We start from the raw sequence: 10713 nt of genomic DNA, 5'->3' as shown, positions 1-10713 counted from the left end.
CAATGCATGATACAGGATGCTCGGGGCTGGTACGCTGGGATGACCCAGAGGGACAGTATGGGGAGGGAGGTGGGAGGGGGGTTCAGGATGGGTAACATGAGTACACCTGTGGCAGATTCATGTTGATGTATGGCAAAACCAATACAATATTGTAAAGTAATTAGCCTCCAATTAAAATAAATAAATTTATATTTATATTTTAAAAAATAATAAAATAATAATGAATAAACATACTGAAAAAACAGAAAGTATGATTTAAATATTCAGGAAAAAACTGGAATATTTTTTAAACATTCAAATGAAAAATGTATAATTGAAAATTAAGAGCACAGATTAACAAATGAAATCTTTAATGCTATCAGTGCTATGAGGGAGCTATAAAATTGAAAAGATAAGTAAATGCCCCAATCACAGGATTCATTCTTATGTAGTAAATTCTAGATTTAAGTTCAGGCAGTGGTGTTCAGGATGAGACAGCAGCATTTTTCACAGGAACAGAAGAATGCCTAACAGAGACGAATTAAAGGAAATCCTGACTCTACCTCTTCTGGGTGCTGAGTTTAGATATACAATGAGAGACAGGAGGGTTACAACTGAACGAATACTTGGTGGAATACAAGAACTATGAATATGAAGACTATAAAATAAAATAAGGGGACTACAGAACTAAAAAATAGACATAGAATTGGGCAGGTCCTAGAGATTATGCTGGTCCTAGAGAATACCTGCTTCCAATGCAGAAGACACAGGAGAAGTGGGTTCAATCTCTGCATCAGGAAGATTCCCTGGAGAAGGGAATGACAACCCATGCCAGTATTTTTGCCTGAGAAATGTCATGGATAGAGGAGACTGGCTGGCTACAGTCCATGAAGTTGCAAAGAATTGGACATGACTGAGCAGGCAGGCATGTATGTCAACTATATCGGAAAAAAAAAAAAAAAAAACTAGAAGGAGAAAACTTAGCCATTGTATCATTTGAGATCCATACATGAGGGAACACTGCCATCTTGTGCTTGTTAGCAAGAAGGAACCCTTAAAATTTTGCAGTTATCAAATCAGTACCCCTGTATCACTGTGTAAACAAATGGAAATTATTCTGTTCCCTAAGTGAGGTATTTATGCAAGAATGGTTATTACTGTTCTCTGACTTAGATGACATCTGAAAGGGAAAGTGTTAGTTGTTTGGTTGTGTTTGACTCTGTTAGGCCATGAACAGAAGGATTTCCCAGGCAAGACTACTGGAGTAGGTTGCCGTTTCCTCCTCCAGGGGATCTTCCCAACTCAGGGATCCTTTTGTTTAAAATCACTATTAAGATAACATCTCTATAACATCTCTTAACTTTCTTCTCCGGAGAAGGCTATGGCAGCCCACTCCAGTACTCTTGCCTGGAAAACCCCATGGATGGAGGAGCCTGGTAGGCTACAGTCCATGGGGTTGCTAAGAGTCGGACACGACTGAGCGACTTCATTTTCACTTTTCACTTTTCACTTTCATGCATTGGAGAAGGAAATGGCAACCCACTCTGGTGTTCTTGCCTGGAGAATCCCAGGGACAGGGGAGCCTGGTGGGCTGATGTCTGTGGGGTCGCACAGAATTGGACACGACTGAAGCAACTTAGCAGCAGCAGCAGCAACTTTCTTTTCTCAGTTTTATACATTCATATATGATAGTTGATAACATCTTAGTGCATTAGCATCTCTATGTTATTATCATTTGTGTATTAATCAGTACTTATCATATCCATCCTGCTTCCTTATTTGTTTAGCACTAGATATTTTTTGGATAGCTACTGTCTAGTAGCTTTCTACTTTGCAAATTTTATAAATGAAACACAATTTTATTGTCAATAATGGCAACGTTGATTATAGATTTCCTATGTGAGAGGTGGACTGTGAAGAAGGCTGAGCATCGAAGAATTGATGCGTTTGAACTGTGGTGTTGGAGAAGACTCTTGAGAGTCCCTTGGACCGCAAGGAGATCCAACCAGTCCATTCTGAAGGAGATCAGTCCTGGGATTTCTTTGGAAGGAATGATGCTGAAGCTGAAACTCCAGTACTCTGGCCACCTCATGTGAAGAATTGACTCATTGGAAAAGACTCTGATTCTGGGAGGGATTGGGGACAGGAGGAGAAGGGGACAACAGAGGATGAGATGGCTGGATGGCATCACTGACTCAGTGGATGTGAGTCTGAGTGAACTCTGGGAGTTGATGATGGACAGTGAGGCCTGGTGTGCTGTGGTTCATGGGGTCTCAAAGAGTTGGACACGACTGAGCCACTGAACTGAACGGAACTGAACTGATGTCTTCTCCACTAAGTTTTAAAACTGCTTTATTCAGATTGATTATATTTTTGCACTCCAAGATTTATAAGCTCTATACAATCAGCAAAAACAAGACCTGGAGCTGACTGTGGCTCAGATCATCAGCTACTTATTGCAAAAATCAGGCTTAAATTTAGGAAAGTAGAGAAAACCACAAGGTCATTCAGGTATGACCTATATAAAATCCTTTATGATTATACAGTAGAAGTGATGAGTAGATTTAAAGGATTAGATCTGGTAGATAGAGTGCCTAAAGGACAATGAACAGCAGTTCAAAGCACTGTATAGGAGGCAGTGACCAATAGAACATGAAATAAAAAGAAATGCAAGAAGGCAAAGTGATTGTCTGAGGAGGTTTTATAAACAGTTGAGAAAACAGAAGTGAAAAGCAGGGAAGAAAGAGAAAGATATACCCAAAAGAATGCAGAGTTCCAGAGAATAGAAAGAAGAGAGGCCTTCTTAGAAGGCCTTCTTAAGTGAACAATGCAAAGAAATAGAGGAAAACAATAGAATGGGAAAGACTAGAGATCTCCTCAAGAAAACTTGGGATATCAAAGGAAAATTTCATGCAAGGATGGACATGATAAAGATCATGGTATCTGGTCCCATCACTTCATGACAAATAGAAGGGGAAAAAGTGGAAGTTGTACAGATTTTATTTTGGGGGGCTCCAAAATCACTGTGGACAGTGACGATAGCTATTATATTGAAAGACACTTGCTCCTTCTATAGCATCACTGACTCAATGGACATGAATCTGAGAAAACTCCAAGAGACAATGGAGGACAGAGGAGCCTGGTGACTCTCATGGGATTGCAAAAAGTCAGACACTACTGGACAACAAGATTGAGACACCTATGCCACAAGATACATCCATTTTAATTGTACATTTTGATGCATTTTACTTTACTGAAAGACTTATTCAACTATTGCTGCTGCTAAGTAACTTCAGTCATGTCTGACCGAGTGACCCCATAGATGGCAGCCCACCAGGCTCCTCTGTCCCTGGGATTCTCCAGGCAAGAATACTGCAGTGGGTCGCCATTTCCTTCTCCAGCGCATGCATGCATGCTAAGTCGCTTCAGTCGTGTCTGACTCTGTGCGACCCCATAGACAGCAGCCCACCAGGCTCCTCTGTCCACAGGATTCTCAAGGCAAGAATACTGGAGTGGGTTGCCATTTCCTTCTCCTCTGTCTTGCCTAATGTCCATTATATGATAATGCATACTTACTTGTTTACAAAAATCCCACACAAGTGAGCTGATGGGGGCAGTAGCCCTGGAGGCAACACTTCTGGAGAAGAATTTGGTACCATGTGTCCAAAGTCTTCAAAAATACAGACATTTGACCCAGAGTTCACTTCTTAGGAATTTAACTTAAAGAAATAATTAAGAATCTATGTAAATATTCAACTGTTACTACACAAATTTTAAGATATTTCCATCATTCCCAAAATGAACCACTTGTCCATTAGCAGTAACTTTCCATTCTCGTCCTCAAGCCTAGGTAACCTTATCTACTTTCTGACTCTATGTATTATCCTTACTGGATATTTCACATAAATAAAAGCATATAACAGCTGGTCTTTGGTCTCTAGCTTCTTTTACCTACTGTAATGTATTTGAGATTCATCCATGTTATAATATATGTTAATACTTTGTTCTTTTTTATATCAACAAGAAGCATTTAATTTGGGGGATAGACCACATCTTATTTATCCGTTCACCAGTTGATGGACAATTGGGTCACTACTCTATTGGGACTATTATGAATAATACTCCTAGTAAAATTAATACCCAAGTCCATGTGAATGTATCTTTTAATTTCTCTTGGTTAGATACCTAGAGGTGGAATTGTGAACTGTGTGATCACTCTGTTTAATTTTTTTTGAAACTGTCAATGTATTTTTCCAAGTTGGCTTCACTCTTCTATACTCATAGCAGCAATTAGTATTTCAGTTTTTTTCATAGTTACCAATACTTTTCTGTATTGGTACATTAGAATATACATTAGAATGTACGTTCTACATTAGAATGTAGAATGTATAGGCATTCTAATGGGTATGAAGTAGTATCTCACTGTGATTTACATTTGTATTTTCCTAATGACCTATGATGTAAAGAGTCTCCATTTGATCATTTGTTCTTTTGCATTCTTTGGGAAATTTGGATTAATGAATTTTAATGCCATTTATTTATAATGATTTTTAAAGATTTGAGTGAAATTTAACAACACTTTAAGAATTTTTAAAAATGTATTTAGTGTATAAATCATGCCATATTTTCTCTTAGCACACCACAAGATATTCTGAGAAAGGATGGACATGGTTTAAACTTTCATGTTCAAAAGGGCATAAAAAATCATAGTCATATTCATAGCATAGTCAGCTCTCAGCAGGAAAATATTATATGTATTGAATACTTACTGCATTCCTATATAGAGCTGTAGGGGGAAAACTGCTTCAGGGATAGCTTCTTATGTCTTTGGAAATAGAAAGTAGAGAAATAAATATCAAATACTAATGAGTTGTATATAAAAGTCAATTCTATAAAGGATATAAATTGTAACGGTCTTAATTAGCCTTGAAGGTTAGTCAGGGAGGGTCTCTCAGATGTCTGATGGAACAGACCACCATGTATCATTCTGTCTGGCATATGAAAGGAAATTTTAAAGTTAGTGAAAGAAATAAAAGAAATGAGGGAAGTGAAGGAGGAAGGGAGGAAGAAAAGTAGGCTCTGTAGATGAAAACGCAGCCCAGCAGACACACTGACAGCAGCCTTAGAGATTCTGAGTAGAGAACCCAGCTAAGAGTGCCTGCAGTCCTCAAACTAATGGATCTGGATGAACTTGATATTCAGGATCATCTCAGAAACAAGCACCTCTGAGTTAGTTTGTAGACAAGACCACATTGTACATGGTTCCCAGAGTCAAGTCTCAGATATTTGCGAGTTGTCCAGATATCTTAGAGAGGCTGAAAATAACCAACTGCCCAGCCAATTACTTTCTCATAATAGATAAAGTGCAGCCTTCTGTTGTCCTCACTTACTGGCCTAGATGACATTATATTATCTAGCTGCAAGGATTAACAAATCTGTGGATTACAAATATGGCTTGCTAGGCTATTAAGAATAATAAGAAAAAAACAAAGTTATATTTTGTTAACAAATTACAATGCATCTGTATACTTTGCTAAATGTTTCACATTTGTCATATCGTGAGTATAGCCCCAAATGGGTATGGTTTAGTATACCCCATTTACAGAAGATAAAATTAAGCCTCAGAGGACTATCCATTCTCAGACCTACAGCTATGATTAGAGTACTTGCCTCTTACATTCTTGGAGAAGGAAATGGCAACTCACTCGTATTCTCACCAGCAAAGTCCCATGGACAGAGGGGCCTGGTGGGCTACAGTCCATGGTGTCACAAAGAGTAGGACACAATTGAGCACACACAAACACATTCTTTCATTCCAAAACATAGTCTCTTCATAGAACACCAGGAGCAAACAGGCTGAAACTAATAACGAAACTTCTATTAAAGTGCAATAAGTTGAGATCAGTTCCCAAACCAGATAGGTGCAATCTCTTCTTCTCCTACTTATCTATCTACAAAGGATATTCCTTACACAAGATTTTCAAAGAAATGAAGACAAGATATTTTTCTCTAGATAAATGGATAAATTGTAGTATACCAATACAATGAAAGGTCATTCAGGAATAAAAATAAGTGAATTAATCAAGCCATAAAAGGTATGGGAGAAACTCAAGTGTATATTTCTAAGTGAAAGAAGCCTATATGAAAAGCCTACAGTACAGCATGATTCCAATCAACTACAGGACATTGTGGGGGAAAAAAATCTATAGTGAATGAAAAAGATGTGGTGGTCAGATCAGCGGTTGTCAGAGGGGTTAAAGGGAAGGAAGGATAAATAAATAGAACACAGGGGATCCGTAGGGCAGTGAAACTGTTTAGTATGATGATGTAATGGCAGATGCATGTCAGTATACATTTGTCAAGACTCATAGAATATATAACACAAAGAGTGAATCCTAATGTATGAACTATGGATTGTAGTTAATAAAGTGTCTATATTGGCTCTTCAATTTAACAAATGTATCACACTAATGTAAGAGGTTAAGATTAAGGCAGAGCTGGGTGGTTGGGATATGGGGGATATACATAAACACTGCAGCTTCTCATATTTTCTGAAAATCTAAAACTGCTCTATAAGGTAATATATGTGAATTTTTAAAAGCTTCATTTGAAAAGGGAGAGTTCTTCAAATATTCTGTCATACTTTCACCTCAGTGAAATGTTAACACATCCCGACAAAGAACAAATGGTAATGTACAGACATATATTCTGTCTTTGTTATGAAAGTAATGAAAGCGAAAGTCACTCAGTCGTGTCGGACTCTTTGCAACCCCACGGACTATATATAATCCATGAAATTTTCCAGGCCAGAATACTGGAGTGGGTAGCCATTCTCTTCTCCAGGGGTCTTCCCAATCCAGGGATCAAACCCAGGTCTCCCACATTGCAGGAGGATGCTTTACCAGCTGAGCCACCAGAGAAACCCTCGCGCCTAACTTTTTGCAACTCCATGGACAATGCCATGGAATTCTCCAGGCCAGAATACTGGAGTGGGTATCCATTCCTTTCTCTAAGGGATCTTCCCAACCCAGGGATCGAATCCAGATCTCCTGCATTGAAGGAGGATTTTTTACCAGCTGAGACACCAGGGAAGCCCCAGGGAAGCTTAGGTTGCAGAGAAGTCAAGCAATAGGAAACCCCCTGTATTTTTTTTTTTTTTTTTTGGTATTATTTCAGGCTTGCATATTAAGCTGGCAAAATGGTAGTGCTGTTGCTCAGAAGTGGCTCTGGGGTGGAAAATCATCAGATGCAGTTTAAAACTGGGAAACCTAATTTCCCAAGTATGAAAGGAAAACTTTGTCAGCTAATCCAAATACTGACTGTGGGTTTCAGTTATAAAAGGAGTCACTAAACATGTAAAATACCCATAAGACTTCTCAGCCCAGAAGTTATTCCCTGGTCTGTTTTCATGGATATCTATGCACAATATAGATAAACCTATAAATATATTTATTTTGCTGCATCCTTATAAGCTAGACATTTCTTTTTGTCTATGACCTGGCAATATCACTGTGAATATACGAAGAGGAAATTTAAGACTGTCTTTTTTTATGCTCCAATCATTAGAAAAACCATGCATCTAAAAGGTAAATCAGAACAGTTTCATGGTTGTAACTGTGAATTCTGTCATTAGGATCCCTGGATTTTAAAGCAGGCTTTACTCAGAACTTAATGCCTGAGTTCTGTTCTGCGTAATACTGGGACACCAATAATGACTAGTTTATTGGGTATTTGTGACCATTAAATTAGACAATCCATGTAAAGTGGTTAGAACAGATTTTAGGGAAACACTTAGCACATAATAAGGTTTGATACAAATTTGAAATTATTATTTTTACCAGTTCTGTTGTACTGTCCATTCTTAAGCTGGTATCTGATATGTCTTCCATGTAAACGCGCTGATATTTTCTGAGTGTGTTATATAGCAAAGCCAGGCACTACTAGGACATAGCTGCAAAATCGAAGGAAAGCTTCAGTCTAGTGAAGTTAATAAAATTATGGATATACCTGCATAGTTTTAATGAAATAAACATTCAAAATATCCTTTCTTGGAGTTTTCATTAAAAGCTCCTTTACCTAATCTGTGTGTTTGCCTCTTGATGAGAAGTTTTGTTTTTTCTTCCTCACCTGAATTTCATGAAAGGAGGGAGAGAAAGAGAGAGGAGGATAAATTTATGTTGAAAATTTGATAATGTGCCCTACTTCCTTCATAAGGATTGGGGTAGTATGAAAAGGATTTCAGTTAACTCAAGAGAGGTCAGGTATCTTGAAATGCAGGGTAGTTTTCCATCTGCTAAATCGTGTGACAGCTTCACACGAGAGTGAAGCGTGGGCAGATTCCAGATTTTTACTGTTGTTGTTGTTCTTTTTAGATGAAATATTGTTTATTATTCATCACTTTAAACATGCTAAAAGTTGCAGTCAGAAAGTGTTGATTTATATATATGATGTTTTACCAAATGTACCGCTTTGGGCTACAAACATGACCAACTGAATTTATGTTCTGTGGGTCTGAATAATGGATAATTTCAAATGAAGGATTTTTTAAAATCTACTTTATAATTTTTGATATATTAAGAGCAAGAACTGCTGCTACTAAAGAAAAGTAGCTGAAATTATATCTTAATCTTTTATTTGTGAATAAAAAATTGCAGTCACTCTACTCTTTAGAAATCTCTTTCAATAATAGGTACTGAATAACAGTGGGCTTTGACTTTTTTCAGTGATCTACTTGCTCTAGTAAGATCATTCAGTACTCTGAGTTTTGTTTGTGTTCTCTGACCCCATTTCTTGATCCTTGAGAGCTAGTGTTATGATGGTATGGATAGCACTACAATTTTTGCACAGCAGTTTAAATGTCATGTTAATATGAACATTATCTTCAAGAGTTCAGATGAAGGACAGCTGAGTAAATCTTTTTTTTTTCTTTTTTTTTTTTTTTATTGTGGGAAAACTTAAACCAAGGGAAATATCTCATTCCCTCAGGATGGAAATCCAGAATTCAAATTTTCATGCTACCTTCAATTCTTTATCAGTCTACCATCCAACACATCTCCTCCCATTAAATTTGTCCACTGAAGAACAGAATATTAATTCTCTCCAATCTTCTATTCAGTGTCACCAAGACAAAGGAGAGAGAACAATTACCTTTTCAGTATTTAAGAATTTATTACCAAATTAGAGGGAAACACTGTATACACAGAACTGTTATAGGCTCAAAATACATGCATAAATTATGTAGTCATAACAACTGGCATTACAAAAATTCAACTCAACTCTTTTTTGATTCACAAAATTTTTTCACAGAGAAAAAGTTGTTCCATAAAAATGAACTGGTTTGCTGATGATCATTTATTTTCTTTGAATACTTTGCTTTCATCCATTATCATGCCAAAATTAATGGTTCAGATTTAACTAAGCTGAAGGAATAAATCTTTTTTGACGTTATTTACTCTGGTTCTTTTCCTTCTGTTTTTCACATAAAAGACTTCTGCCACTTCTCTACAACAACATGAAACTATATATCCACTCCCCTCACTGCCTTCTTGCTGACTGGTATCCCAGGATTAGAAGATTTCCAAATCTGGATTTCCATCCCTTTCAGCTTTGTGTACATTTTGGCTATGACAGGCAATGGCCTGATTATGGCGATGGTGATCTGAGACAGAAGCCTCCATGAACCCATGTATCTCTTCCTGGCCATGCTAGCTCTCAGTGATATTCTCCTTTGTACTGTCATGGTGCCCCAAATGCTTATCTTCTGGCAGGGCTGTTCCATATCAATGTTTCCTGCCTGTCTCATGCAGATGTTTTTTGTTCACACTCTGTTTCTCTCTGAATTTGCTGTCCTACTGGCCATGGCTTTTGACTGCTATGTGGATCTGTGCATCACTCCATTATACTACCCTGCTTACAGGCTCTCTCATTAGCAAAGTGGGTCTGGCTCTGGTGGCTCAAAGTGTGGCTGTGGTCACCCCTGGCATCCTGTTCATTATCCGCCTGCACTTCTGCCAGAGCAACATCACCTGCCAGACTTACAGTGAGAACATGGGCATTGCCAAATTGGCTTGCAATAGCATTGTCCCTAATAGCATGTATGGGCTCACTGCTGCTCTCCTCCCCACAGGACTGGATTTTGTCCTTATCTCCCTGTCCTACTGGTTAATCTTGAGAACAGTCTTCCAACTGCCTTCTAGGGAAGCCCGGACAAAGGCCTTTGGAACTTGTGGAGCCCATACATGTGTCATCCTGATATTCTACACTCTGGCCCTCTTGTCCTTCTTTATCCATCGCTTTGGACACCACGTACCCAGGCATGTCCTTATCCTCCTGGCAAATCTCTACTTACTGGTGCTACCTACTATGAACCCCATTGTTTATGGGGTAAAAGCAAAATAGATTAGGATGTGGGTGCTATGACTCTGTGCCCAACCTAAATGATCCAAGAGTAATAAACCAACAAGAAACAGGGGAGTCCATGATTGAGATACAGGTTTAAATACCAAGTCTAAATAAATCTGGACAGATTTATTCCTGCAACATCTATGCAATGAATACAGCTTTAAAAAATTGTATTTCTAAATGTTATCTTCCTGATATTGGGTAAAAAGGATGCGAACAAGGAACTGCTCAAGTACCACTGAGAATTATTTCAACATACTAAGGTAATGTGCCACTGTAGTTGCATATGACATTTAAATATCCTTTTGGTAATAAACCATGTCTCTTCTACTT

General features: G+C 38.0%; 1 pseudogene; it reads left to right on the top strand.

Annotated features, from left to right (window-relative positions):
* LOC102187612 lies at positions 7178-10377 on the top strand (annotated as a pseudogene).

Source organism: Capra hircus, chromosome 15 (assembly GCF_001704415.2).
Source record: "Capra hircus breed San Clemente chromosome 15, ASM170441v1, whole genome shotgun sequence".
NCBI lineage: Eukaryota > Metazoa > Chordata > Mammalia > Artiodactyla > Bovidae > Capra > Capra hircus.
Note: the sequence above shows the minus strand (reverse complement) of the source record. Positions and strands in the feature narration are given on the sequence as shown.